General features: G+C 37.1%; 1 protein-coding gene across 14 annotated transcripts in view; it reads left to right on the forward strand.

Annotated features, from left to right (window-relative positions):
* DTNA (dystrobrevin alpha) overlaps positions 1 to 24,996 on the forward strand; it is a 396,061-nt gene that overhangs the window by 85,500 nt on the left and 285,565 nt on the right. For 4 of the 14 annotated variants that reach the window (XM_054537801.1, XM_054537805.1, XM_054537816.1 and 1 more), the window contains exon 1: positions 12,016 to 12,220. The exons of 7 other annotated variants lie outside the window; for them this stretch is intronic. The gene's annotated coding sequence lies outside the window, so the exon portion shown is untranslated. Of the gene's footprint in view, positions 1 to 12,005; positions 12,221 to 24,996 lie in introns of those variants that run through there. 3 more of the 14 variants (XM_054537809.2, XM_054537813.2, XM_054537820.2) reach the window with 2 other exon arrangements.

Here is a 24,996-nt window from a genome sequence, read left to right on the forward strand (position 1 = left end):
TCTTCCCATCCCTAGTACTGTCCTGTATCTGAAAGGGCCTTGCACTAAGGTGTGTGTGAACACCTTAGCTCATTCTTCCAAGATTGACTCCTACCCCCTACATCCACATCCCCACAAACAACCACTCTTCAACTACCCTTAAGTCTTTAAGGTGTGTATACTAGAGGCAGGTTCACCTTGGGAAGACAGACCTGGATGCAGTCTCAAGGCCTTTTGAGCAGGAAACTCCAGAGTCTCACATGCTCAGAGCTTGGTTAGAAGAGGGACACTGGTATTTCTTCTAACTCATAGCTCTTTGGGGATGACATAGAAAGCAGAGGAAGACTACAGCAGCAAGGCCCTCTAACGTGTGAGGCCCAGAGCAGCCCGTCCCCACAACCTCCCAACCCCCTTGACTGTATCTTAGGGCAGTACTGATGGCAACAGAATATTTTGGAGCTAGGTGAGCAGACCACATAGAGAGGGTAAATGTGGCAAGAAACTAAAGGATGCCAAGAATAACCTGTGATTCTCTCCTCAGGGCCAACTCTTACAGTTGGATAAATAATTGAATGTATATATCTCTCTAAGTGTAAAAGGTAGCTTCAATGTTGATGGGATACTCTTGAAGAAATAGGGTACAATATTTCTAGAAGACTGATGTCTCCAGACTCACATATTATAAGGAGCAAAACTAGTATGTAAAATGATTCAAGAGAAAACTTACCTCAAATAACAAAATACATAAATGCGATCCATATACGAATCATCATGACAACTTGAAAGGGAAATTAGTTCACTATTAGATTTTACATTGTCTTCTAACAAAAAGCAAATACAAAATGACTGCTAAGTAATTTTACTTGTCTTGACTAGGTTATGACTTAATTAATAGTTTAGGCAGAACTTCAATTACAAAAGAAATGTATTTTCACTTTTTAAGATAGATAGTTTTGCCTAGGAAGGAATTATTTATAATTATATATGTTCAGATATTTAATTCCACAGATAAATGATGGAAGTCTTAATATAGGGGACAACATGTAACGTCAGAATAAAAGGATCTCCTTAGTCTAATTGAATGTTGTACTTCACCATGTCTGTCTGATAGAAATAATTACATTCCTTGCTGGGATTTAGCTTTCATTTTAGCATTGGGTGTACTTGTGGAGAAAAATGAAATATTATGTTGCCCCCGTTGGCCCCCACCCGCAAACACACAACTGCTGAATTTGGTGGGATCATTTTGGAGAGATGTTTGAGAATTTGTTCCCTTTATAAGGCAGTGTCAAAGAGCGAAGGCAGAGAATTACAGTTAAAATGGTGGATGGGACACTTGCTTAAGTCTACCCTCTGCCTCCTAAAGGAACTCCTATAATGACAACTAAAAAAAAGAAGGAAAAAGAAACTCACTTTCTAAAGAAAACAGAAGAGAACACAACAGCAGAGAGCTATTGGATTTTTTTTTTTTAATGGAAATGGAATGAATGAGTGGTATGTGTTTTAGCTAAACAGAGATGTAGAAACCCAGGTGTCTGCAGAGGAGATGCCAAAAAGAAACAAATGGGAACTCCATTGAGAACCCTCAAAAGACTCAAAGACTGGAGGCAAAAAGGATTGCTGACGCTAAGAGACAGACTTGAGGCTGAAAACAGGACTGTTTGAAATTCTTAACAAGAACAGCTGGACTCCCAAATTCCCTCCTCAACTCTTTGCAGCCTGACAACTACCCCTCTCTCACCCTGTAAGAGAGATGGTGGGGTATTATTCTCTGGAGTAACTTAACTATAGAGGCTACAAGCTTAGCATTATTGGGGACAGTGGCAGATGAGGATGAGATACGATATAGAAATCTGGGAGACTAAATAGAAATCTGTGCGCCGAATAGTAACAAACTCTCCTTTCCCTTCAAGCCTTCTTAGGTGGCTCAGCTCCCAGGACACTGGCAATCAGGCTGTACTTCCCAGGCGGAACATTGGAGGGGGCACCTTCCTAGAGGGTCTGACTACCCAAGGGGGAAGAAATCTTGCTATTCTTGAGGGCATTTCGGTGAAACAACTCAGCTTTGTCTAATGGTTTTATGGTAATGTCCTGGAGTCCATAATACATTGCTTGAGCAGACAGCTAAAGAATACCAGATAAGGAGGAAAGTCTCCAACAAAAAGAGACCAAAGCAAACTAACCAACAAGAAATTGAAGGAAACAAAGACTCTGGAGAGAACAGAAAGCTGTTACATGTAGCTTTAAAAAGCTGAAATGTGTATTATAGACAGTAAAAAAGAAATTGTGTTCATGAAACTAAACATGGTGCTATGAAAAAGGAGAAATTAGAGAAAATTAAATTCTTAAAAATGAAAAATGTTAGGTGAAATAATATAATCAACAGAACAAAGATGAGAGACTCTTCTAGAGATAGATGACAAAAAGAAGATAAATAGAAAAGATAATAACGTTAGAGTTTGAGTCTCAAGGTTAGTTTCACAATGAAAGAACAGAAGAAATAGAGGTCAGAAATTGCTAAAAGTACATAACAAAATTTCCTGGAACTGAATAAATGAGTAAAAGTCCCTGAATTTCAAACATAATCAACTGGGGGAACTTGTGCATATCACACCAAATATACTGTTATGAGACAATAGAACACCAGGGATAAAGAAGAAATCATAAGTGTTTTCAGAGAGAAGAAGGAGGGAGGGAAGAGGAGAAGGAAGAAATGAACAAGCAAGGAAAGGAACAAAGAAAGATAGAAAGTCAAATAAAATGAATCAGAGTACAGAATAACTTCTTAATAACACTGGAAGCTAAAAGACAGTAAAGAAATCCCTTGAAATTTCTGAGGAAAAGGTATTTCTAAACAATGAATTCTGTATAAAGTCAAAGTAACAATTAATGTAAGAAGAGAGAAATGCAAATCAAAACCACAATGAGATACCATCTCACACCAGTTAGAATGGCAATCATTAAAAAGTCAGGAAACAACAGGTGCTGGAGAGGATGTGGAGAAATAGGAACACTTTTACACTGTTGGTGGGACTGTAAACTAGTTCAACCCTTGTGGAAGTCAGTGTGGCGATTCCTCAGGGATCTAGAACTAGAAATTCCATTCGACCCAGCCATCCCATTACTGGGTATATACCCAAAGGACTATAAATCATGCTGCTATAAAGACACATGCACACGTATGTTTATTGCCGCATTATTCACAATAGCAAAGACTTGGAACCAACCCAAATGTCCAACAATGATAGACTGGATTAAGAAAATGTGGCACATATACACCATGGAATACTATGCAGCCATAAAAAATGATGAGTTCATGTCCTTTGTAGGGACATGGATGAAATTGGAAATCATCATTCTCAGTAAACTATCACAAGAACGAAAAACCAAACACCGCATATTCTCACTCATAGGTGGGAATTGAACAATGAGAACACATGGACACAGGAAGGGGAACATCACACTTCGGGGACTGTTGTGGGGTGGGAGGAGCGGGGAGGGATAGCATTGGGAGATATACCTAATGCTAGATGACGAGTTGGTGGGTGCAGCGCACCAGCATGGCACATGTATACATATGTAACTTACCTGCACATTGCGCACATGTACCATAAAACCTAAAGTATAATAATAATAATAATAAAAGAAAAAAAAAGAGAGAATAAAGAAATATTTTCAAACATTTAAGTTCTCCAAAAATGTGTTTGTCCCAAACATCTTTCTCAGGAAGCTACTGCATCTCGCCCACCCACCCATGAGGGAGTCCATTGAGAAAGAAAAACAAAGAATTCAGGAAACGGGACCCAAACTACAGAGAGGCAAAGAGCAGTCCTAGGATGACAGCTCAGTAGCAAGATTGCCACAAAAAGCATGAGGGTACTAAAAAACAACAACAACAACAAAAAAAAACTAACATATTTGACTGTATTAAGAGGAATGTTGCATTTCTATTGGAGAGTTTGAGAAAATATAAGATGGGCAGATGAAAAATTAAGAAAACAAAAATATGACACAACTAATGTCAGGAAAAAGAAAAAGAAAAATGTGTAAAAGAAATGTAATCATAAATTCCCATGTGGCTTACATGTGGATAATATATACAAGTTAAAATAATGTAAACACTAATTAGTGCTTTATCTAAGATTGTTGTGTAGTTAAATTGGGAAGATTAAGCTAAGGGAAGCATGTATGTGCTCATGTGTGTGGTAGGGAGGCAGGTGACAGGGAGGCAGGAAAGAAGAAAGAGAGAGAGATAGGGAGAGAGGACACACATGCTGGAGGAAGTATTATATATAATATCCTATATAGAATCCTTATCTCCTATCTGTAGGAGGCCAACAGGTAATATCAACATTTGAAAATCAAAAAGTAGGTATATGGGTATCATGTGGGAATATGGAATCATCATCATAATGAACAGTTAGATGAAGATGGTTGCCTCTGGGCTTCAAAGGTATAGAGAGGTGGATGGGACATTCTTTTAAGCTCTACAGTTTTATGTGGTTTTTAAGAATATGTGCATGAATTTTTATTAATATGAAAAAGCTAATTGTTTGTAAAGAACATGAATGCCATGAATACTAGAGCTTTGTGGTTTCAAGGAGTGCTTCCCAGGTTCATGGAGGGCTCCTGGAGTCCCCACAGGGACTGCCTCATGGAGGAGGGGGCTGAAGAAATGGGGCCACAGGCTTTACACCTGTTACTGCTAAAGGAGCTATGCCTTGTCATTGTTATGTTTCAGTGAACTATTTCCTTTGAAGAAAAGGTTCCATAGAAAACAACAGCAAGTTTGAAAAACACTGATAGTAGTATGCTTATTTGGAGAAAAACTGTTCCCAAATTGCTTTGGTTCAAATATGATTTGTCCCCACCAAAACTCATGTTGAGGCTTGGTTCCCAATGTGGTGGTGTTGGGACGTGGTGCCTCCAAGGGTAGATTATTAGGTCATTAAGAGGGAGTAATGCCTTTTTTATGGGATGAAGTCCTAGTTACTTTGAGGTTGTTACAAAGTAAAACTGCCTCTCTTGTCGGGTTTTTTGTTTTTGTTTTTGTTTTTTTTGCATGGGCCAGGCTCCCCTATCACCTTCCCACCCTGTTATGAAGCAGCATGAGTTCCTCACCAGATGCAGCCACCCGTCTTGGACTTCCCAGCCTCCATAACACAAATGAATATGCTGACTCTAACTATCAGACTCCATCCAGTTTGGCTATCACCTGTCATTTTCTTTTATCACACAAAACAGAATTGTCCTATTTCTAACCCTGGATAGATCTTTAAAAGAACTTGAATTAGAACCAGTTTTCACATGGATTTCAAATATGGATTAGACATTTGATTATGAAAATTTGTATATTTTCATTTTGCTCCAAAATCAAATTTTACCCTCACTTCTTAAGCAGTATCACATACAGTATATGCTGGCAGAGTTCAAATAAGTAATCCAATAGAGGTGGTCCTCTGTCCCTGGGATGAAGTTGGACATTCTGGTTTCACTGAGTGATGGACATATTTATGATTGTGCTCCAATTAGAGTTGACTTTGGTCAAAAGGAAAAATACCCCCGCCTCAGGGTATAGAAAAAATACAACGAAATATTTAGTTTTTATTTATGTTTTTATTTTTTGGAGACAAGGTCTTTCTCTGTCACCCAGGCCTGGAGTGCAGTGGTGTGATCACAGCTCACTGCAGTTTCAAAGTCCTGGGCTCAAGCAATCCTTCCATCTCAGCCTACCTACTTGAGAGGGTCTCAGCTACTTGCTGGGACCACAGGTAAATGCCACCATGCCCGGCTAATTTTTTTTTTTTTTTTTTTTTTTTTTTTTTGTAGAGATGGGGTCTCACTATATTGCACAGGCTAAAAATCTTTATTTCTTTTATACTGAAGATAACCCATATGTTTTGCAAGCATGTTATATTCATTGTTACTGGGGCTTTATAACCACTTAAAGACAAAATATCCTTAACTTGGTGAGTTTAATTTAGGAGAAAATCAAATGCTAAAACAGACACTCCTGAAAAAATATATTTCCTTAGTCAGTTAGTCTCTCTCTTTCATTTTCTTTGTTCTCCTCTGCACTCCACATAGTGTGAAATGCTGTGCCTGTTCTTTGTGCTTCCATTATTTCTCAATATAAAATAATTAAAATCTGCTTTGAAAAATAACTATATGTAATCTAATACAAATTTATATAAAATATATTTGATATAAAGTATAGATTTACACATTTTATATATTCTGAACTTACATGCATATCTCATTTGAAGTTGACAACAACTCTTTGAAGTATTATTATTCTCATTGTAGGGATGAAGAAATAGTGGCCCTTGGTGGTGGACCTCTCCCAGGTTGTGTAGCTAACAAGGGATAAAGACCAAATGAAATCTTTATTTTCAGAGTTTTGGTCTACTTGGGCCTAATAAAAAGGCTAATCTTTATCAAAAGCATACATATAACTTTAAAACTTCCAGATCACATATATAGGATGAACAACTCTGGTTTGTCCGGGACTTTCCTAGTTTCAGCGCTGAAAATCCTATATCCCAGGAAATCCCTCAGGCCCAGACAAAACAGAATGGCTGGCCACTTTACATTCAGCAGTCAGTCCAAGAGACTGTAATAGATACCCATCATGGGAACTGAGAGAGACACAGGGAAGGAAATGCAAGTAGAAGAAAATGATCCAGAAAGTTTGTATAGACAAGAGTAAAACTGATTTCTTACCCTATCAGAGAAAACCAGTTGTAACAACCACCACAACCCAACAATTGGCACCAACTTTTCAAAAATGTTTATGTAACCAAATATATCTATAGATTTAAGATTTATGACTATATCATGAAGTGTCCCAAAGACACACAGACTTGGTACTACCATATCTTGAAAAGTAAAACCTCTCTTAAGTGTTTTATGAGAAGAAATCACAAAACACTCAGACAGATATCCTAGGGCCAAATATCCTAAACCTCTTTTTGAGATCTTGATCTCCTCAACGTCTGCCTCATTGAAGTAGCTGCTCCCCAACCCAGCTTACAGTCTTCCCCCAACCCCCTACCTATAGTATGCCAGATTCTGTTTCCTGCCTGCTATTCTCTCATTCTCACCATCTTAAGAGTGTTCTTTTTCTTGGATGTTTCCCTCCTTGCCCTTTCTTAAAATCAACATAAGTCCCATTAATCTTCTTCTATGTCTCTTTAGACATTAAAGAGCATCTTCATCCCCTTATGCTCCTCTCCCCTATAAGCTCCTGCAACAAAGATCCAGAGAACTAGAGATGCCTCTTCAAAGATGAGGAGGAGGGTAAGGAATGAGGAAATGCTGCAGTTATTCCTACTTGAATATTATAGTGTGTGTGTGTGTGTGTGCATGTGTGTGTAGATTATGAAGGTAAAATAATGTCATTACAGAAAATTTACAAAAAGTGAATTAAGATTTTTCATAAAGGATCCACAGTCATTTTGGTAGGAATTTTTTAGCCTTTATCTTCCTCTCTGGTGCCTACAGGTGTTCTAATATAGTTGAAATCATGGTGCACATACACATGCAAGCTGATTTTTAACCTAAGTAAGCATTAGCCTATGCCATTCTGTTTTTTATCAAAACTATCATTGTTCCCCATTATTTGCTATCAAATATACGAATTATATTTTATATGAATACTATACTAATTATATTTATAATACTATACTAATTATATATATAATACTAAGTATATTTTGTAATTAGTATATTTGTACATACAGCCCTTTGCATGATTACAGTTATTTTCATGTGACAGGCATATATAACAGGTGTCCATTTCAACCAATTTTTATGTATAAATGCCTACTGGCATTTAATAGGATTATATGTAGCATGCTGCTGTGGTTTTCTTTGTTTTTAAAATGTATGTATGTAAGGTATACATGATGTTTTGATATACTTATTTTGATATATATAGTGAGGTGATTACTACAGTTAAACAAATTAATATTCCATTGTTTCCTATAGTTACTTTCATGTGTGTGTATGAGCATGTTTGTATTGTGTGTGTTAAGAGTACCTAATAATCCACTTTGGGAGGCCGAGGTGGGTGGATCCTGAAGTCAGGAGATCAAGACCATCCTGGCTAACACGGTGAAACCCCGTCTGTACTAAAAAATACAAAAAATTAGCCGGGCGTGGTGGTGGGCACCTGTAGTCCCAGCCACTTGGGAGGCTGAGGCAGGAGAATGGCGTGAACCCAGGAGGTGGAGCTTGCAGTGAGCCGAGATTGCACCACTGCACTCCAGCCTGAGCAACAGATCCAGACTCTGTCTCAAAACAAAACAAAACAAACAAACAAAAAGTACCTCATAATCCACCCCCTTGGCAAATTACCAATATACAATACAATATTATTAACTGTAGTCTTCATGCTATATGCTAAATCTCTACGCTTAACTATATAACTCTCTTTTTGTACCTTTTGATCTGTATCTTCCCATTTCTGCCTGCTCCTGGTAACTATTGCTTTACTCTATTTCTATATATTTGATTTTTTTAAAGATTCCACATATAAGTGAGATCATGCAGGATTTGTCTTTCTGTGCCTGGCTTATTTCACTTGGCATAATGTCCTCTAAGTTTATCCATGTTATGGCAAATGGCAGGATCTCTTTTTTGGGGGCTGGATAAGATTCTGCATATGTATATCACAATTTCTGTATTCATTCCTCTGTCAGTGAACACTTTGGTTGTTCCCACATCTTGGTTATTGTGAATAATGCTGCGATGAGCATGGAAGTGCAGATACCTTTAGGAGTTGGTGTATTTCCTTTGGGTATATACCCATAAGAGAGATTGCTGGGTATATTTTTAAGTTGATTGGTATTTAATAAGATAATAAATAGCATGCTGCTGCTTTGAATCTTCCATATTTGTCTGTAGAGCCCCTGTTTTCTAATGCAGTTTATGTATAGTTTTTCTACTTTTTCTTGGACAGTGTCTAATTAAATTACTTTTAAATGACTTGGATGTATTAATGTTTTCTCTTTTAACAAAAATCACAATTATACCCCAAATTATTTTTGCATAAAATGTATATGCTTTTAAAAATAAATGATATGACAAAAATATCAGCTATAAAACTATCACCGTGAGAATACTGCCTGTCCTAGTCTTTTAAGGATATTTATTAGGGAGGAAAAAAATAACAGAGGTCATTTGCTTTTCAGTGACCAGGTTCTTCATACACATGGATGTCTCACAGATCAGCTAAGACCTGTGTTTGAACACCTTGGTCACCCCTGCAAGGAGCCTGCTACCAGCATTTGCCATCCACAGAACTGTGCTAATAGAGTCTATTTCTGGAGAATGGAGGAGAGATTAACTTCTTGTTCATGATAAATCAAGGGTATCTGATTTGCCTGTTACACGCCCAGTTTTCTTTGGAAGCAAGCCCTAGAAGCTGTTTTTCTGATCTAATCCTAATTCTCACGTTAGTGCTTATGAAAGAGAAAAACAACATTTACTCACGATAAAGACTGAGTTCTAGCCATTATAAATCTTATCAATTGCCTTGTGAAGGTTAGGGGGAAAAAGAAGGAAAAAAATGATTGTATTCACTCACACTTGCATCGGGACTAATGTTCCTATTCCCGTTGCAGAGTGTTCTGAGATTTCTAAGACTGGCACAAATGGAAATAGCAGCAGAGATAAAGTTGGGAACCTTAGGCGATATCTGACTGATGACTGTTGCACTATAAAGAGTGGCCAGTAACAGTTCAATAAGGAAAATTATTATAGTTTACTTGTTATTGGGAAATATTGGCAAACCTAAACATTTCATTTTTTTTCTATTTTTCTTATAAGCTACCAAGATCGGTAGAAGTGCTCTTAACAAATATTTGCCATGTTAATATTTAGAATCATACACATGCATACATACATACATACATACATACATAAGATGTATAATGATTTTTTGGCTTCAGTAAAGGTACTTGGTACATAATATACATTCTATATAATATTTTGGTTAATTGCCTGAAGAGAAGCGTATTTTTCCCAAGACAAATACAAAACATGTTTATCTAAGATGTAGGCCAACAAATAACCATTTTCCATAGGTTAAGATATACACTTGCACACGAGCAGTTCTTCAGTTTCAACAACGATTTTTTGAGTATCAGTTATGTGCTAGTGCTCACTCTGAGATACAACAGAGGTGAACAGAGCAGCTGAATGTGAACCATTGATGGCCACACCTCTGTCCACCCTTCTTAGTTCATTTGTGTTTTGACACCATCCGTTAGCCTTGGGAAGGCGTGTTTTTGACAGAGGGATAAAGAAGCACAGGGACAGAAATGTGTACTTTCTGGACTATTGGGTTATTTCTTCCCATTTATTTGTGAAGTCATTAGAATGCCCGTCTATCAGCATTACATAGAGCATGCAGTTTCCCTAAGAAACTGTCAACTTTGGGGACAAAAATAAGGAAAGTTTCTTACTCCTCTGTTTCTATCTTTTGATATTTTTAAAAGACATCTAGTAACAAAGTTAGGCTAAAAGGCTAAAAGCTGGTAAGCCACCAATCTATATGGGGCATCAAAATATCACTAAAATAGGCTAGTAATATGATGCCAATTAATCAAGCTTTCCCTCATGGTTTCTTAAGATGGTATTGCTCTAGATATGGTAAAATATAACCTAAAATAGAAGATTCAAAACCATCAACAAACAAAAACAGAAAGCTTGCTTTCTGGCATCAACGTTTTGCCATTGAATATTTTTGAGATGTCCACGTAAGTTCCAAGGAGCAGCTGCAGCCACACCACCACCCTGAGCCCAGCCAGCTGACAGTTGCCTAGAGTTGGCAGCCACAGCTAGCTGAAATTTGGAAACCCCAGTATGCTTAGGGTTGAGATGTGTCCAATTACCAAATTATAAAGCCTTCATTAGGCTTTTGAAGAAGTTGTGTGGTCTGTAGAATTGCATGTTTTGAACATAAAGAGGTTAGTTATTTTCAGAGGCAGGAGATCTTTTGGCCCCAGTGACCACTAAATATTAATAAATATTAAACACAAGTTAATTAATGGTGATTTAAAGGGACCCCATATTGTTAATTCATATCAGGCTCTATTTCATGAAATGTATCTTTTTCTTTGTTTCCATTCACTCAATTTCTCTTCTTTCAGATATACACGTGTATCTCACACACACACACACACACACACACACACACACTCATTTTGTTTTCCAGTCCACACTCAAGTTTTGCAAGACAGTCCTGAAAAAGAAGTTTCAGTAGGAAGATAGAAGTGTTTTTTGCACTCCCTCCTGTTTGGTTGAAATCAGTTTTTCCACAATTCTTACGGCAAGTTTTTCTCTAACAGAAAATGCACAGATTGAACAGTTGCCCTCCAAAACACTGGCAAGCAGGCGGCATGATGATTTCTTCTTCTAACGGATCCCAACTCATTTACTAAGACTCATTCAACTTTTAACAAAAAATTTGTCATTTCTCTTTCTTACTACAGCCATTGCCATCCTCTGTAAAATTACATGTGGATATTAAAACTTAAATGCTGTCCTACAATAAAAATATTTTTAATGCCCTCCTCAAAGTTAAGAAAAAAAATTTACTTATTTGTATTTTGTGTACCTGGGAAGTTATTCATGCTGAGTAACAGTACAAAACTTGAGCTGCCTTGCTTTCTGCTTCCAGGAATGCCAATCAGAGAACATTCTTTTTCAGGCAGCCAAGTTTGGAAGTCAGTTGGTTTCTGGCAGTGAGTAGGGGGAGGGGATGGCAGGGGAAGCATAGTGAGTCCTTGGGCTGATGTTCAGCTTCCAAGTGTTTCCGTAATATCCATCAATGAAAGCATCTCCTTTTACCCACGTAGAGACAGGTAAAAAGACAGCTGAGTAAATCAGCATTAGATGTAACAGCGGAAGCTCAGTCAGAGGGAGGGGGGAGGAAGGGCGCATGAAAGCCTGCCATTGGCGAGCTTACCAAAGGCATCTGCCAGTGGGACTTCAATGGAATGTGAAACCAAATCATTTTCAAGTTAAAGATAGACACAGTACACACCAGGATCTAGAGGCTGGATTTCATACTCATAGCTCTCCCTAGAATTTCAGGGAGTTCTGTTATGATCTCTGTTGTAATTAACAATTTGGTTCAAGTTTGTTCTTTAAATGAATATGCTAAGAATTCACATATGTTCTGGATGTACTGGAATTAAAAGGATTTAAGAGATCATGGTGTGCATGTTCTAGGGTAAGTGAAAAGATTGGTTTTTAAAGTGCATCACTTTTCTGGGACGGTTAATGTTGAATTTTTCTTTTTATCTCTGAATGAAAAGGTGATAGTAAAGATTTTTCACTGTTGTAGCTTGCTTACCTTTCTTAAGATACTTGGTATTTTACATTTTGTGCAGCAGAAAGAGGATTTTCGCTTAGTTTTGAAATTTGCATTGCAAGTCTATAACTTCAGTTTTGACTTTACCCTTATTTGTTTTTTCCTCTATTCTTCTCTTAAGCACTATGAGTTTACTGAGTTACAATCTCAGTAGTTTTATGTCACAACACAGACTGAATGTTACTGTGTCTATTATGCCATTGGATGAAACTATATTATTGTGAGATGGAGTTCAGTTTCCCCTGCATGGTACTAAGTCACTTCCCAATTTGAGAAACAAAAAAAGAAGGAAAAAGGAGAGGAAAGGTGCTCTAAAGGTGGCCTAAAACTGTGTAAGGAGCCTTTAGAAGATATTCTACTTTTTAAAAAGCAACTGAGAAAAAAAATAGGCACTTTTCAGGAAGAGAAGAATTAATAGAAGTTATTTTTTAGTGTTACCTCATTAATTCCAAGCAGGTTCCCCTCCTTCAGAAAAAAAAAAAAAAAAAAAGCTGATATTTGCTAAGTGTATGGAGGCGTTCTGATTTTACAGAGCTTGAGAGAAGACAAGGGAGAGGAAGAGTTGTCTGATTTTGCTATTGTCGCACTGTTTCAGGATTTCAAACTTCTTCTTGAAAAGAATGACAAACTTTGGTTCTCTTCATATTTTGCCCATGTATAGGTTTTGTTTCTTGTTTTGTCAAATGACCTCGCCCTCTGCTCTTAGAGACAGCTTTTCCAAACTTGCACAGCATTCCTTCTGAATAAATACTGTCCATAATAGTCACAGAGTACATGGTGTGAATTGGAAATTCTACTTTATATGGGGAAAATAAATCTGCTGACACTGTTATTACAGAGTGCACAGATGAGTTGTTAAATGTAACTGGCCAGTTTTTTGTCTTGCCAAATAGACCAGATTCTAATGAACTAAGTTGGCTAAACTAGGTACAAACAATGAAGGGCTTATTATGGATTTTTCATTCAACTTTGATGAGAATAAGTAATACACTTGTGTCACTCTTCTAAAATGAAAAATGGGCATTATATTGATAAAGTCATTCGATTTTACAACTACTGAGTTATCTAGTGAGGCCAAGCAAATGTGAAGTTGGCAGAGCTCAATTCTGATGCCCCTTTCCTCCTTTCTCTTTCCAATTTTCCCTCCCTCTCAGTCCTCCTTATCCCTCCAGACCCCTGATGAATATGACTACTCAGGGCCACCCTTTTCTTGTCAAGCAAGACCTATACTCAAGAAAGAATCTGACTTAAGAGAGTTTTAAAGTCAATGTACTAAGTCCCCCAGTAATATTTGCTTTTCAGTATAAATATCTGACCTTGTGACGTTTAGACAATTTGTTAAATGATAGCTAACCTTGGGTAATATTTATAATTAACCCCTTTAGGTTGCAAACAATTGCAGTTAATTTTCATTTCCCCATAATCAGATGTTAACTTTGTAAATTTTCTGTGGTCACACTGGATGCCTTGTGACATTGTATTACCAGTTGTGTACTGAATGGTTGACAATAAGAATGAACCTGGCAGAAATCACAGGTGCTTCCAAGAAGTTTGTGAATGCACGCACCTGGGTGCTCACCATACACTCAGGTACACACACTAACACATGTAGGCATACCTTTTATGTAACTAATATGTTTTTTATTGAATTATAAAATAAATGAAAATATGTTAGGCTTACCAGTGTGGGATTTGGGTTTTTTTTCAGTGTGTCAAAAAAAACACAAAAAAGAATACAAAATGGAAAATTCTAAAATGAAGAATGTTAAACTATGTGGCCAAATAGTGTTGACAGAAAAACAGACAAATATTTCTCTGCTACTATTATATCACTTTCATAGTTTCTAATTCTTGTATAAAATTGTCAATCTTAACTTTTATTCCTTTGAACATCCTAAGTGTAGTTTTATAATCTATTTCTGATAATTATAGTATCTCAAGTGTTACTGGATTTGTTTCTATTATTACTCTTCCTGCTAGTTCTCATTGATGGTGTCTTAATTTCTTGGTTGCTTGGATATCTTTGACTCTGTGCTGGAAATGTATTTTTAAAATTACATTATGATTAAAGATCGTAAGAGTAAGTTGAGATCTAAGTGATAATGTTTTCCTCCAGAGAAGACTTTGGTTTGCTTCTGCCAGGCACCTGGGGGCGATATCAGACCAGAATCATCTTAAATAAAGTACAACTCCTGATGTTCCCTGAATCACCTCTGTGACAAGAAGGCTGCAAATCAGTGAGAGGAATGGTAGGTTCACTCCTCCCCTAAAGGAGAGTATGACCTTTCATGACACCAGCATAAAACTGGGTTAGTTAATTAAAGCCCCACCTGAGGGCCAAGGACTTTGACTTTTCTATGAGGCACAGAAAGCTACTTGAAGTATAAAGCTGGATTCTCAGATCTTTTTTCCTGATAGTCATATGCTCAAGGGCTTTTAAAAGTGACCTCACCTCTCTGATTTCTGATCTTCTCCTAAGTTTTCATATGCCAAATCTTCACCATCTTATTAAAGGCTCTTTGCTGTTTCTTGATTGGTTGGTTGGTTGGTGTTTTGTTTTGTTTTGTTCTGTTTTGTTTTACTCTGTTGCCCAGGCTAGAGTGCAGTGACATGATGGGATTGATCTCCGCTCACTGCAACCTCTGCCTCTTGGGTTCAAGTGATTCTCGTGCCTTGGCCTCCCAAGTAGCTGGGATTACAGGCACATGCCACCATGCTTGGCTAATTTTTGTATTTTTAGTAGAGTCGGGTTTTCAACATGTTGGCCAGGCTCATCTCGAACTCCTGGCCTCAAGTGATCCACCTGCCTCAGCTTCCCAAAGTGCTGGGATTACAGGCATGAGCCACCATGCCCAGCCTCTTTACTGTTTTTATATCTCAAATATCTTTATTACATCGGGTAATATATACAAATATCTTATTACATCGGGTATAGCAGTCCAGATTGTCTCATTACTATTACCAGAAATGGAAATTCATCCTACTGCTATTATAGTTGTTTCTTTTTACACTCTTCATTCTAGAGAACATATCAAAGTTTGCTGATATCATTAATGATTTCAGATAAATTTTCTGATTTTATTTTTTAGTTGTGACCTGATATATTTAGACTTTTTGGAGAAAATTGCATATGCATGCTGATTGAAAGATTCATGTTTTCTGACTTTATTTGAGCTGTCAACACCACTTAACAGTTCTTTTTTTTAATTATACGTAAGTTGTGGGATACATGTGCAGAACGTGCAGGTTCATTATATAGGTATACATGTGCCATGGTGGTTTGCTGCACACATCAACCCATCATCTACATTAGGTATTTCTCCTAATGCTATCCCTCCCCTAGCCCCCAATTCCCCGACAGGCCCCAGTGTGTGATGTTCCCTCCCTGTGCCCATATATTCTCATTGTTCAACTCCCACTTATGAATGAGAACGTGTGGTGTTCGGTTTTCTGTTCCTGTGTTAGTTTGCTGAGCATGATGGTTTCCAGCTTCATCCATGTCCCTGCAAAGGACATGAACACGTTCTTTTTTATGGCTGTGCAGTATTATTTGTCCCTAGCTGGCCCCTTTCCTTGGCAATTTCTTTAACCTCTAATCCATCCCACAAGCATCCTTCACTCTCAGAAGTTGATTTTGACTCTTTCTGCTTTCTCTTGGCCTATATCCAGTATTAAGACATTTAAAAAATCATCTTAAATCCCATGCTTTCCATTCTCTCTGCAGTTGCTCTACTTCACGTCTTCATCATTTAACTTGGCTATTATATGGTCTTCTGGTTGTTCTCCTGTCTCTAAGCTCCATCCACACCCTCACCCTGCCATTACACACACATCTTGCTGAAACCAACATACCCATCTTCTAAAAACTATAGACTTCAGTTAATTGCTCCCCTACTTAAAAATCTTTAGTGATTCATGACTCCCTTCAAAATAAAGCTTAGCGTCCTTAGTATGTCTTAAAAGGTCCGTCACAAAGCCTTGACCTGTTTCTCAAACATTGACTCCACTACTTCACTGGTTATCACCAACACTTCAATCACATACAATGGCTGCCTTCACAATATGCCATACACTATTTTAGCTCTGTGCTAGTCTACCTTTCCCCACCGCCCCACCCTCAGAATGCCTATTGCTTCTCTCCTTTGTGAGAAAACCCTACTTTTCCTCTAAGGTTGACCTCATAAATCACCTTCACTGTACTTTCTGTACTTTCTTTTTAAGTGTATAGCTCACCCACTGTTCTGGGAGTCCCTAATGCTGTGGCTTGTGTCTTACTCACTTTTTTATTCTCAGTAACTGACACATAGGAACCACTCAAAAAAAAATGTTTAAGAAATGAACAGATGACTATTCCAAAGAAGTTTGTTTCTGAGGAATTTCTTTTGTTAATATATTCTTTTCCATTCTAAACATCATTTTTTCTTTTGACCTTAGACTCTTTGTCTAGAATAGTGATCATTAGTAATCCTGTATGTCAAGTGGAGTCAGTAAAAACATGTTGATTTGTTTGGCTGTTGTCACAGTCTTGGGGAAAGGGAATTCTCTATTTCCTTTTTTTTTTTTTTTTTTTTTTTTACCAAATGTGATGTATAACTTGATTGTGACAACAAGGGAGTAGAAGTTTAAGTATGGTGAATCAGCTGTTTATTATCAGAGAGATTCATAACCAAAAGAGTCATAGAGTGGGAAAACTGACATATTTCAACAAATCTAGTCCAGAATGTTAAATAGCACAATGGGAAAATGTCAGTGAGGCACAACTAAATGAAAATTATCTCATTGCACACAACCTCAATTTCAACCATTAGAAAACACTGGGTTGTTTTCAAATCACAGTGTGGTGCTACAAAGAAAGCAGTTGATTGTTTATGTAATACAATATTGTGACCCTAATCTTGAAAGCTTGTGAAAAACTTTTCTTAAAATTTTTAAGGCCTTGGCCAGGCGCGTTGGCTCATGCCTGTAATCGAGCACTTTGGGAGGCCGAGACGGGCAGATCACGAGGTCAGGAGATCGAGACCATCCTGGCTAACACGGTGAAACCCCATCTCTACTAAAAATACAAAAAAAAAAATTAGCTGAGTGTGGTGGTGGGCACCTGTAGTCCCAGCTACTCGGGAGGCTGAGGCAGGAGAATGGCTTGAACCTGGGATGCAGAGCTTGCAGTGAGCCGAGATCGCGCCACTGCACTCCAGTCTGGGTGACAGAGCGAGACTCCATCTCAAAAAAAAAAATTTAAGGCCTCGAAGTGCAATTTGAATATCATCTTCCTAAAAGCCTCTGCTAAGCAAAGAAAAACTGTATTTGTTTATTAAATATTGAATATAGTTGACGGGAACCAGAGGAAAAGGAAATATAACTTATTAATTCCAAGGATGTTTAATTAATTTTATATTCTTTGGACCACTTATAAACTTTTTACACATTTATTGTGAGGCTTTGATATGCCAACTTCTGAGATTTAGATAAATAAGAAACTTGGCTTATATTATTTCTCATACAGGGCACTCCTACCTTCACAAAGAGAAAAGCCCCAGTATGGGTGGGGCTTCAGAATGTATCTTCAGAAAATGTATCTTCAGAAAACATCTTTGAATTTAATGAAATGTTCAGACTCAGTGTTTGAGATCCCAGAATTCTTCATCACAAAATATGAAAATATGATATTGGCCTTTCTTTTTTGCCTCATCTATAAAAGAACTCTAAACTAGCTCTTGAATAATGGCTAATTTCTAATCATAACTTCCAAATAGCTGAACTCATTTTTCTCATTAATTCAATAATTTGAACTCCTACCTTTTGTTCCAACTGTGTAGACAATGAAATTACTTATTCACCCCCTTCACAGGACACTGGTACTGAAGGATATTATGTTAAAACAATGAATTTAATTAACAATTTTTTTCTTTTTTGTTGTTGAAAAGGGAAAACAAAACCCTCAAACCTGAAAAATTCCATATCCCTTCATTTTACTTTTTCTTATTACAGAAGCAATGTAGGATAATCATGACTTTACCTGTTTTTGGTTGTCGTTATTTTGTTTTCTTGTTGTTGTTTCTTTTTTGAGACAAAGTCTTGCTCTGTCGCCCAGGCTAGAGTACAGCTGACAGCTTACTGCAGCCTCCACCTCCTGGGTTCAAGCGATTATCCCACCTCAGCCTCCCAAGTAGCTGGGATTACAGGCACCCGCCACCATGCCTAGCTAATTTTTTGTATTTTTAGTAGAGACAGACTTTCATCATGTTGGCCAGGCTGATTTGAACTCCTGACCTCAAGTGATCTGCTTGCCTCAGCCTCCCAAAGTGCTGGGATTACAGGTGTGAGCCACCGTGTCCACCCAACAAATTTCTTTATGTATCTTTCATTGATATTTTAAATGTATTTGTCCTAATCTCCACACATATTTAAAAAGTCATTTTGCCTTTCTCAACAACTAGTATTTTCTTCTCAGAAAGGTAAGTTAGAGGATAGTCTTGAGATTCTTAAAAAATCTCTTGTTTAGGAGATGCTTTTATAACAGAAGAGCTTAAAGAGAGCTAACAAATTCTGAAAAAAAAGTTAAGTCAAATGTGTATTTTTTATTACATATTGAATTAAATCTTAATATAAAATAGAAATACATTTATTTGCATAAATAAAACTGGACTTGGCATTTTTGCAAAATAAAAATGATGTAAAGATGACTCAGACACTCTGAATCATGAAAGTTTTGTATACCTCTAAATATTTTAAAAAGAGCAATAGAGTTACTTTAATTATTTTTCTTTTTTAAGTCTCAGTTTATTTTTTGTACTCATTCCTATATAGTGTGATAGTTCACAGACTTATAGATGCTGAAACAATGAATTCACTGAATTAATCACAGTTCAAGAATACAGGTGCCTTAATTAGTTTTTTAAAAGATATGATTTTGAATGAAATTTATCTTCCAATGCATATGAACTTCCAGGTCTTAGATTGTTCATTTCTACACATTTGTAGAATCATGTTTACTAACCAAAAGATATTTAACACCTCAGATAAATGTAGCAATTCTTCCAAGATGCATCCAATGTTTGAAGTTATTTTGTAGGTAAGAGACATTTATTTTACATAAGATAAAACTAAGATGTAGACATATGAAGTGTTCCAGATATACTATGGGTGGTTTCCTCAGGTAACAAACAACTCTCAATTTCAGTGACATATAGAAACCAGGTTTCCTTCTCACTTATACAATTTAGCCACCACAGATTAGCTGAAGGTTCTTCTCTACACAGCTATTTTCACCTGGAAATGACCCATTTTCCTTATGCTCACATTCCCTTAGCCAAAGCATGCCATGTGGCCACACCTAACTTCAGTTGTATGGAAAGTATATATGATCCTACCATTGATCTAGAACAGGTGAGCCCCAGTACTGGGGCTTAGCCCAGGAGGGTTTTTGGCTTTGCCTAGGGCAGGAAAGAATTCAAGGGCAAGCCAGTGATGTTAGACAGCAACTTTTACTGAAGTGGCAGTGTACAGCAGCAGCAGAGGTACTGCTCCTTGCAGAGCAGGGCTACCCCATAGAGTGTCCAGAGTAGCAGCTGAGAGGCAGTTTTGTGGTCATATTTATATCTTTAATTATAAGCAAATTAAGGGGTGGTTTATGTAGAAATTTTTAGGAGAAAGGTGGTAACTTCTAGGTCACTGGTCATTGCCATGGAAAGGGGTGGTAACTTTTGGATGTGACCATAGCAATGGGGAACTGACATGGCATACTGCTAAGCATGTATTATGGAAAGCTGTTTCCATACTGGCCCTGTTTTAGCTAGTCCTCAACTCCTTCCAGTGTCTGAGCCCAGCGTCTGGAGTCAAGTCCCTCCTCCTACCTCACCATGTGCTTAGAAAGAGAAAGGACTGGAATATTTATGTAGAGCTCTGAGGAATTTCTACACTATTGGATAATAGGCAGCCTAAAACTCCCTTAGTAACACAGACTTAGACTTAAAGTCATATATACCTGTGAACAGGTCCATACTTGGTAAATGTACGCCACCTGCAATCTGATACTAATGTCTCTTGCCTGTTTACATCTTGCGGCTCTCATCTCCACTGAGACTTTTCAGCTGTCTAAATCTTTACCATTTCCATGTCTGTGACCTTTTCTGTCAGCTTCTCCACCACTATGGAATTCTAGGATTTTACCTATCCTTACACTTAACAACTCAGGGAGTCCTGCCCATAAACAGTTTTGGCAAGTGAAAGGAGACTCTGTTGGGACAATTCCTACAGAATGTAGAAAGCAAACATGAAATCTTAACGCTTTCTCCTCTCTAGGAACTGCTCATATATAGTAGAGAAATGGAGAAAAAGGAAATTGAATACAATTCTAATCCCCAGCCCCCACTTTTACCAGTAGACAAAGTAAAAGGACTAGGCTCAGGGAATATGGCACAGAGGAATGGTGATATATATTATATATTAGAAATACATAGTCTCGAATAGCATTTATATTATTGGTACTCTACCCTTTGCTTAGCATTTAGTTTTAAGCACTAACTATGATCGATAAAACTCAGGAAATCAAAGATTGAGACACTTAAGAGTCGAAAATTTTTAAGCCAATATTTTAAGGTCCTTTGAATTGTCATTTAAATCAGCAAATCCAATTTGTGCCCTTGGAAGCCAATAATTTTAGGAAATATTATGTGTGTATTGTAGGGTGGGCTGGGGTAAGAATCTTGGATCAAATGAATTTGGAACATGCTGTATACCATATCCCTTTCTTGGAGATTTAGGTGAACATTTGCATTAAGGTGGGAATTGAACAATGAGAACACATGGACACAGGAAGGGGAACATCACACTTCAGGGACTGTTGTGGGTTGGGGGGAGGGGGGAGGGATAACATTGGGAGATATACCTAATGCTAGATGACGAGTTGGTGGGTGCAGTGCACCAGCATGGCACATGTATACATATGTAACCTACTGCACATTGGGCACATGTACCATAAAACCTAAAGTATAATAATAATAATAATAATAATAATTACAATAAAAGAAAAAAAAAAAAAAAAGAATGCATAAAAGTTCTACACTAAAGGGATATGTTTGACTTTCTTTAACCTAGTGTTTTCCAATGTAATTTGACTATGGAACTTTATAATTATAGATAGATACATAGATAGATAGAGATATATCACATTTCAACACCACAAAACACACTTTGGTAATTCTGGTTTCAACAACTTCTAAGGCTGAGTGGTGCAGTGGCTCATGTCTGTAATCCCGGCACATGAGAGGATCATCAGGCCAGGAGTTCAAGACCAGCCTGGGAAATGTAGTGAGAGCCTGTCTCTACAAAAAAAAACAAACAAAAAAAGAGGCCCGGCACGGTGGCTCATGCCTGTAATCCCAGCACTTTGGGAGGCCGGCGGATCAGGAGACCAGGAGTTCAAGAACAGCCTGGCCACATAGTGAAACCCCGTCTCTACTAAAAATCAAAAAATCAGCCGGGCGTGGTGGCAGGCACCTGTAATGCCAGCTACTGAGGAGACTAAGGCAGGAGAATCTCCTGAACCGGTGAGGCAGAGGTTGCAGTGAACCGAGATCGCGCCATTGCACTCCAGCCCGGGTGACAGTGTGAGACTCCCTCTCAAGAAAAATAAAAATAAAAATAAAAAATAAAAAATAAATTAAATTTAATTCAATTTAAAGAAAGAAAGAAAGAAATTTAGCTGAGCATGGTGGTGTGGTGGTGTGTGCCTGTAGTCCCACTCAGGAGACTGAGGAAGAAGGAACACCTGAGCCCAGGAGGTTGAGGCAGTAGTGTTTGTGCCACTGCTCCCCAGCCTGGGCAACAGAGTGAGACCCTGTCTCCAAAAGAAAAGGAAAGGAAAGGAAAAAAAAATCCCATTTAAAAAACAAAAATAAAATAAATACCTCTAGTACATTGTATTAATAATTAAAAGTGCAATAATATTGCAGCTCATATAATACTTTTATATAAAGCTAAGAATTTTAAAGGACTTTTGTAAGTATCCTTAGTATTTGACACTTTATTTTCATTCTCTTTTTTTTAAGTTTTTTTTTTTATTACACTTGAAGTTTTAGGGTACATGTGCACAATGTGCAGGTTAGTTACATATGTATACATGTGCCATGCTGGTGTGCTGCACCCATTAACTCGCCATTTAGCATTAGGAATATCTCCTAATGCTATCCCTCCCGCCTCCCCCCACCCCACAACAGTCCCCAGCGTGTGATGTTCCCCTTCCTGTGTCCATGTGTTCTCATTGTTCAATTCCCATCTGTGAGTGAGAACATGCGGTGTTTGGTTTTTTGCCCTTGCAATAGTTTACTGAGAATGATGATTTCCAATTTCATCCATGTCCCTACAAAGGACATGAACTCATCATTTTTGATGGCTGCATAGTATTCCATGGTGTATATGTGCCACATTTTCTTAATCCAGTCTATCATTGTTGGACATTTGGGTTGGTTCCAAGTCTTTGTTTTTAACAGTTTTTATTCACCTAAAATCTACATGTAAAATTTACCATCTTTACCATTTTTAAGTGTACAGTTCAGTGGTAATAAATACATTCGTATTCTTTTTTTTGTCACCTTTTTTGGTTTTCATTCTCTTGTTAAATGGCATTGATTTTCAACACCAGCAGAAATCAAACTTTAAATTGACAGAGCTCGCAATAATATTTGTTTAATACTATTGAGGAATATTATTTTTTATACACCGCAGGTAAGGAGATTGGTTGTGTTCTTCAGAATACAGAACTCTAAAGTGATTTGCTCCATTTTACCTATTTCATTCAAAAATCTAAAATTATTATTTCGTTTTAGAATATGACCACACATCGTTAAATTTATCAGACTTATTTTTTTTTATGAAGACCTTGTGAAGAGAAAGGTCATCTTCAACTTCAACATCTTCAACTTCTCTTTCTTGGTAGTTTCCTTTAAGTTAAGAAGTTTTAAGGCTTAAAAAGAAAAAATTTGTTAGGTTTCAAAAAAAAGCTCTACTAAAGTTATCATGTATGGGAATTTTTCTGTGCAAGAAGAAAAGCAATAGACTAACAAAAACAAAATGTCCACATTTCTTTTTAGAATACGTGTTATATTTGTGAAGTGTTATGACCATTTAAAATGAAGCAATTGTTCCATGAACTGTTATACTACCAGCAACTCCATTCAAAGAAAATCCTAGATATAAGGTTCACCCATAAATATTAAGGTGGCTTAGGTGTGACCAGGTGTGTGTCCTTTCATCACTTGTCCACTCTGAGAAGATAATCCTGCTTTTCATTCATTAGCAATTTCAGTTCCTCTCCCATCATTTCAAAATAAGAGATAAATCAATACTTTAAAAAAAATTGGGGAAATATAACTTCTTTCTGTACCATAGAAAGAGAAATTATTCAATCAAAACTGTGGGTAGCATAAATTCTTAGCACACATTTTTTTCCTTTAATTAACTTTTGCTTATATTTATTCATAGGGCCATAACAAGATTCAGAGGCTGTAATGATGTCAGTAACTCCTCTAAAATTTTATTGCAAGAGGATCTGAAGATTGCAGGGCTGCTCCTCTGTAACTCTTTGAATAGCCCCACAGCAGAACTCCATTTCTTGTTTGCCAAATTCTGAAGTTAATTGTATTCATATTCTGAAACTGCCTAGCACCTAGAACATTTGGAATGCTGAAAAATATCCCATGTAGCTGTTTGCCAGACACCAGAACACAAATCTAAGTTACTTAGATTTGCAGTATTACCGTTTCTCCTTTAAAAAGGACATGAGGGAAATGTTTAACTTAATGAGGCAGAGGATCCTGGTGTGCAAGTTACATTATATTTTTCATTGCACAAGAGTAAATTATTGCTCCAGTTTCCTATATGGTACCCCAGTGGCCTCAAAGACACAATGTAGCTTCCTGAAATGCCAACTTTTGTCTTAGGCCATAACTTATTCTCAGAGAGTATGCTTTCTGAGAATTACCCATAACATTTCTTACAATAGGCTGAATTTCTTGAAGGTCATTCATAGATACCAACTTAACTGGATTTGTCTTTTTTTTTTAACTTAGAAACATCCAAGTGATAAGTCTGCATACATTATTTTACAAAATGGAAAGACAATAGGCATTTTCTTTGTCTCAAACATTTAGAAAACCAGCAAAAAAAAAAAAAAATCTGGATAAGAAATTAAATTATAGGGCATACAATTTTTTCTTGGCATTTTCCCACTGTTGCTGCAAACTTTTTTAAATAAATAATCATGGATCTTTTGGAGGTGGTCTTTGGGGATTTAGAACTATAATAATTAAATATATTGTTCTATATTTGTAAAAAAAAAAAAACTAAAACAAAAACTTATTTTGAATATCAAATGTATGGACCCAAATGTCCAAATGTGTGTTTGAGCTTTTTAAACAAGCTTTACTTTCTAATAAGGTAATATAAGAATGTAATTAAAACAAAACAAAGTCCCCCCACCAATCAGTGTTGCAACATTTCGGTAAATTTTAGAGCTTGACAATTTTCAAAGCAGAGACATTACTCCAGGCTTTCTGCCAAACCATTACTGGTAATCTGATGACAAGGGATGAAGCAAATGAAAGTGCTGCTGCCTGGGTTAGTTAGATATGCATTTT

Source organism: Pongo abelii, chromosome 17 (assembly GCF_028885655.2).
Source record: "Pongo abelii isolate AG06213 chromosome 17, NHGRI_mPonAbe1-v2.0_pri, whole genome shotgun sequence".
Taxonomy (NCBI): Eukaryota; Metazoa; Chordata; class Mammalia; order Primates; family Hominidae; genus Pongo; species Pongo abelii.